Here is a 6,000-nt window from a genome sequence, read left to right as displayed (position 1 = left end):
TCTTTTCTCCTTCAATTATGGAAGAGAGCACACTCCACATAATGCATATGCTCTCACCTAAGAGTACATGGAAATACTTGAGTGCAACTTTACACAGCAACATATTAAGAAGCACAAATTCTCAAAGGAAACTAGTCTTGGGAGTCCTGAATAGGCTTTGATAGGATCTATCATGGATGGTGTCCCGGAATGGGTAATTTTTCAGTTTTGAGTTTGCTAAGTGGGATCAAAACACTTCAGTCTGGACCCAACGGTGTTGGTCTCTTTACTGACTTAGAAACAGAGGCCTAAGTTTGAGACTTCCTGAAAAAAACTGGTGGTGACTAAAAAATGATATCACTAGCAATAAAACAGTGAATTTCCAAATTGAGTAGGAAAAGAAGATAAAGAGGTTCCTACATTCCACCTTTGTTTTTACTAGCTTTCTACTCCCCAAATTCAAGAAAGGCCGATGTTTGGATTTGAAAATGTTCCTCTGGAGGTGGAGTCATTGAGGGGCAATGGAGGTCTTTGGGGAATTCCAGCAAAATCTTCAGGGATTTTTCTTCTGTTGCCAAGTCAAGAACCAATAGCAGCAGAGTTGCATTGAGAATTTCATTTAGCTTCCCTTGTCTTCCTGCCTTCCCCTCTCTTTTCCTCTCCTCTCCTTTTACATTTCCTCTTTTTTTCTGTTTGCCTGCCTTTCCTCCCAGCTAAAGTAGAATGCTAAAAATGAATGCTTTGTTCATCACAGAAATACCAGTTGAGATGGTAGGTAAGACAGTGATTAACATATAAATGGTCAATGATTAAGCACCCCAAGTTAGCATCTTCTTTTGGAGAGTCTTCCTCACAAGTCCAACCTCTTTAGTGGCAGGTACTGCCTAAGCGGATGGGCTTTGCTTTCTTTGCTATTAGAAAAGTTTTCAGGAAAAATCAAATTTCAAATTGTGTCTTATTTTAAAAATGAACCATGGAAAGAAGGGCAAAGAAACTTTACTTGAAAAAAAAAAGAAATCTACTAATTCATTTTTTGTCAGTAAACATTTTTTTTTGCAATAAATTCAATTAACTTTTAATTTAAACATCTACAATGCACATAACACTGTGCTCTGAGTTGGGGAACTGGAAGTTTAAGGATCAAACTAGACCCTAAACACAGAAAGACACTAAAGAAGATGAGAGAGAAGTAGAGGTGAGAGGCAAAAGTAGGGTGTGTTAAGTTCACTACTTGATAGCCCTCCAGGATGGGCTCCACGAAGTCTTTGACTCTGTGAACTCCTCCAGTGGACTCTGATGTCTCCCCTTTCAGAAATCTTGTTGTATAGTTTGGCATCTAATTGTTCTATAATTATATAACTGGAGGAGAACTTCGTCTCTTTAACTAGGAGGTAACCTCCAGATGTCAGTGTTCTTGCCTTGTATTTCTATACAGGACATAGTAGAGAGTTGAGGAGCAACTATGCAGGAGGCTGATTGTTTAACAAATAGACCAGAATTCATGCTTATGCGTCTTTCAAAGTTTTTCCCTACAGAAACTATGAATTTCATCTCCCCACCCCCATAATGAATGCTACTGTTGCTCTGAATTTACCTGAACTCTTTATTGAGAATGATTTTCAGGGTTAGTGTAGGAGAGTCAGAAGAAAATCAGTCTCCTGAATTTAGACTTGAACCTTGTTTTTGCACCAAATCAAAATTAGGGTCACAAATTTAGAGCTAGGAGAGAGCTGAGAGATCTTTTAGTCAAATGATCTTTCCTTCCCTCCCTTCCTCTTTTCCTTCCTTCCTTCCTTCCTTCCTTCCTTCCTTCCTTCCTTCCTTCCTTCCTTCCTTCCTTCCTTCCTTCTATCTGTTCTTCCATTTAGAGCTAGAAGAGAACTTAATCAAAACCCCTTGTTTTATAGATGAGGGAAGTTCCATGATAGGTCAGTAGAGTGAGAATTTGAACTCAGGCTTTCCCATGGACAAAAAGTCTTTAAATTACCCACTGAGTGAGAACTTGGTATGTGTATAAAAGATTGGACTAGATGAATTTTTTCTCTCTTCTCTGGTGATGGTGAGTGAGGCAAGAATTATCATAAGCCTCTGACTGAGAAGAAAGGTAGCAGCTATATATACAGGCAGTATTTTACACTAGTTACTAGCTACCTTCTCTCCCTCTCTAGCTATAGTTACGAATGTATAGTGATGTCTACTTCTTTTTTTTTTTTATCTAAGGTGACAGTGTTGTTGTTTAGTTGTGTCTACTTCTTTGTGACCCCATGGGACATATTTTCCATGGAGTTTTCTTGGCAAAGATACCAGAGTGTTTTGTTATTTCCTTCTTTAATAGATTAAGGCAAACAATTTTGTGACTTGACCAGGGTCACACAGCTAGTAAGTGTTTGACAGTGGGTTTGAACTCAGGTCTTCCTAATTCCAGGCCCAGTGTTCTATCTATCAAATTACCTAACTGCCTCTAACTGACTGACTGCCAGAGACCTTATGGATCACTTTATGAACTTTGGAAAATTAGAAGAGCCACTAAAAGTCCAGCAACTGGAATTGGTTGCAGAGTCTGCTAGGAGTTATAGCTGCAAAACTTGAGGAACCAGCCCTGAGTATTAACTGCTCGATAGGCAATCAGTGAATAAGTTGAGTAGCCTAGATGCATTCTACAAACAATAATGTGATTACTTTATCAGTTATGCCATACCCAGAAATGAACTAGGGGAGAGGGAAGGGAGATTTTCCCATAATCCCACATTTTCTCCTTTTCAATTCTCTTCCATTCCCCCACTTAAAAAAAATAGGAAGACGAAGCTCTTGGGTTGGCATAGTCAATCAGAACAAGTTGCCATTTGGGGAATGTGTGTCTCATTCTGCATGTTACTTTATCAATTCTATGTCAGGAGAAGTAGCATTTTCATCCTCAGTCCTCTAGAATAATAATTGATCATTTCATTTATCAGAGTTCTTAAATCTTTGATAATTGTTCATTTTTATAATATTGATGTTATAGTATACAAATTTGGGTTCTTTTCACTTTACTCTGGATTAGTCCACAAAAGTCCTCCAAAGTTTCTCTAAAACTTTTTCTTTATTTCTTACAGTCCGATAGTATCATATCTATATACTATAATTTGCTCAGTCATGGGGGGGGGGAGTTGTAATTATCACTTTTTCCAAGGCCAATGTGGTTGAGGAGGTTTAGGACGCTATTGTGGTTTGTTTGTTGTTATGTCTTCTCAGTTAATATCCTTTTGTAAAAACTAATTGATACTAATTGATTAGGCTACATTAATTGGTTTGGTTGGGGAGATATTGATCAGTGGGGAATCCACTGAATGGGTACTTGTGATCAATAGTAGTTGATCCCTCTAATTCATCAGGTTCACCCTACAACCCTCTTCCCCTCTCCTCTCTTCCTCTCCTCTTTTTCTCTCTTCCCCCTCCTTTTCTCTACTCTCCTCTCTTCTCCTTTTTTCTCGTCTTGTCTTCTCTTCTCTTCTTAAATATTAGACCGGACAACGAAGCAAGGTACAGTCAGACCAAGAGGTCTCTGTCTCCTTCCTCGAAGACTTCATCAAATCCCTCCTTGACTTCCTGAGAGATCAAGCAATAACCAGGAAGAACCAGCCCAGTTCTGGAGAGATAGTGTGTGTCAGAGATAAACCTCCGTTTCAGCTCCGGCTCCTCAGGCAAGCAAGCAGGCATGCGCTTGGCTCCTAACTTTGTGCAAATCCAGCCAGGATTGACTGGAGCGTGCTGCTCTTCTCTGGGCATATTTCCGTACCTTTCCTAGGGCTCGCATATCTTCTGGTCCTACTGGTTTTCAACGAGGCTCCACTCACCACTCTGCAGCACTCCCAACCTCATGTCCCTCCTTCGCTAGGGCTGTTCTGCTATTTGTCAAATGAGCATTGACTGTTTTTCCTTCCACATCCTTTTCTTCTTCTCCTAACCTCTACTTCCTATTCCACCTTTCCACTCACTGCCTTTACTCTTTGTTGTGTCCATTCTCTCAATAATTCCCTTTTTTCTCTGCACTCTACAGGGGGAAGGGATATTGGGCTCCCTAGGGAGTAGAGGAGGCCCAGAAAGGAAGGCTGTTCTCTGCACCGCCTCCTCCCCAGAGCAGAGAGACAGCCTGCGCTGGGGGACCCGAAAGCCGAGTCCAACCTTCCTCCCCTACTCCCCCTCCAGCGTGTGCCATCTGCCGCCTGTCAGCCCCTCTCCATGGACCCTGCTCCCAGGCGCCAGGGAATGGGGGGGGGGGGGACTGAGGAGAGGTCCGGACTGCCTCTTTCCCACCTCCTTTGGCTACTTCCCAGGCGGCTCTAAGGCCGCCCCCTGGGCTCTGTCCTCTCTCTGCCCCGAGCCACACCAGGAGGTAAGGAGAGAAGTATGAATAGGGGGTGGGGCGACTCCCCAGCACCCCGCTATATTATTGCCTTGTCGAAGAGCTGGCCTGCGGATCAGGAGACTCCCGCTCCCCACCATAGTCCAGGAAGCTTTGTGTTCATCTACCCCCTTAAAAGGGCCCATGTGTTCAGCCTGGCCACTACAGTTGCTGAGAAAGCACCCGCAGCGTTGGTCAGTGGTCTCTGTCTTTCTAGTCCATCTTGGCATCCTCCCAGAGGCCACCAGCGGCTTTCACATAGTGTTTCTGGGTGTCACTCTACTACTTGTCAGTGCTCTGTCTCTTCCCCGCCCCCCCCCCCCCCCCCCCGTCCTTGAGCTCCTGAAACCTCTGTCCCCATCCCCGTGTCGCGCTGTCAGATTTTATTTTTTCTGGGTCTCTGTCATCCCGACAGGAGCCTGGAACTGCAGTCGGTGTGTGAGACAGTTTGTGTCTGTATATCTAAATGTGTGAACCTGCGTATGTGAGGAGAAAGGGAGAGAGAGAGACAGAAAGAGAGAGAGACAGAGAGAGAGAGACGGAGAGAAATATACGTGTGTGGTATGCTCATCTCGGGCCCCTTCTTTCTAGAAGCCGAGGATCCCACTTCAGTGACTATCAGCAGCGAGTGGCGGAGCTGGGATTTGGAAAGGAGGTTCCCGCCTTTGGATATCAAAATGACCTACAAGCTTGGACTTGGGCCAAAGCTGGGGGAAGAGAGTGAGCTCAGGGCTCGGAAGGGACCCCAAAAATCAGATAAAAAGAGAGATTGGGAACCGGCGAAGGGTTGTTAATTGAAAGGCTTTGTTAATTATCCCGGGCTTCCGCTCTCAAGGAGCAGAGGAAGCAGGAGAGGGAAGCAGTTAGGCTGTGTAGGTACCAGTTCCCCAGCTTCTCCGGCTAGAAGCCGAGAGTCATTTATCTCCGCGGGATGCGGGTTTTTCGGTTGGAGGTTGCCCTGGGTTACTAGTCACCGAGGGGACACAGCCCTCCTCGCTATGCGTCTCCAAGTGGCAACTTATTGATCGAGAGAGATTGATAAATTCCCCAAGCCACACAGCGCGCAGACACTCCTCACTTGCCTTACAAAATGGCCTGAGGAAAGGGGGCACCGTACGACCGAAGATCGCCCCCTGTATCCCCAGGCCTGGACACTTCCAGTCCTCTCCACCAATCCTTGAGCTTGGGAAGGAGAGGAGGAAGCTTATTCCGGGAGTTAGCGCTGGCTCTCCTCCCCTAGAGCTCCCTCCTATACCTTGTTAAGGATAGCTCTCTAGCCCCGACTCGATCTAAAGAGGTAGCATGGTGTGTAAAAAAAGAATACTGGCGGTCCGAAGCCCTGAGTTCGAATTCAAACAGCTACCGTGTAACATTGGGCGAGTCACTTCCCCTCGCCGGGCCTCAGTTTCTCCATCTATTCTTTTAGGTGTCCTTTCCAGGACGCATATTCTGTGACTAGAGATGAGAAATTATTCTCTGGGTTGGGCACTTATAACTCCAATTTTGGGAGCGATAGCACGACACAGTACACTGCTGCTTGGGGACGGGGACTGAGGGCGGTTCAAAGTTTGTAGAAAGTGTGTACAGTTGGGGAAATAGCTCTTTTCATGATATTTTAGAGCTAGAAGAGACATTTG

Source organism: Notamacropus eugenii, chromosome 1 (genome assembly GCF_028372415.1).
Source record: "Notamacropus eugenii isolate mMacEug1 chromosome 1, mMacEug1.pri_v2, whole genome shotgun sequence".
Lineage (NCBI taxonomy): Eukaryota > Metazoa > Chordata > Mammalia > Diprotodontia > Macropodidae > Notamacropus > Notamacropus eugenii.
The sequence above is the reverse complement of the archived record's forward strand: the minus strand, read 5'-3'. Positions refer to the sequence as shown.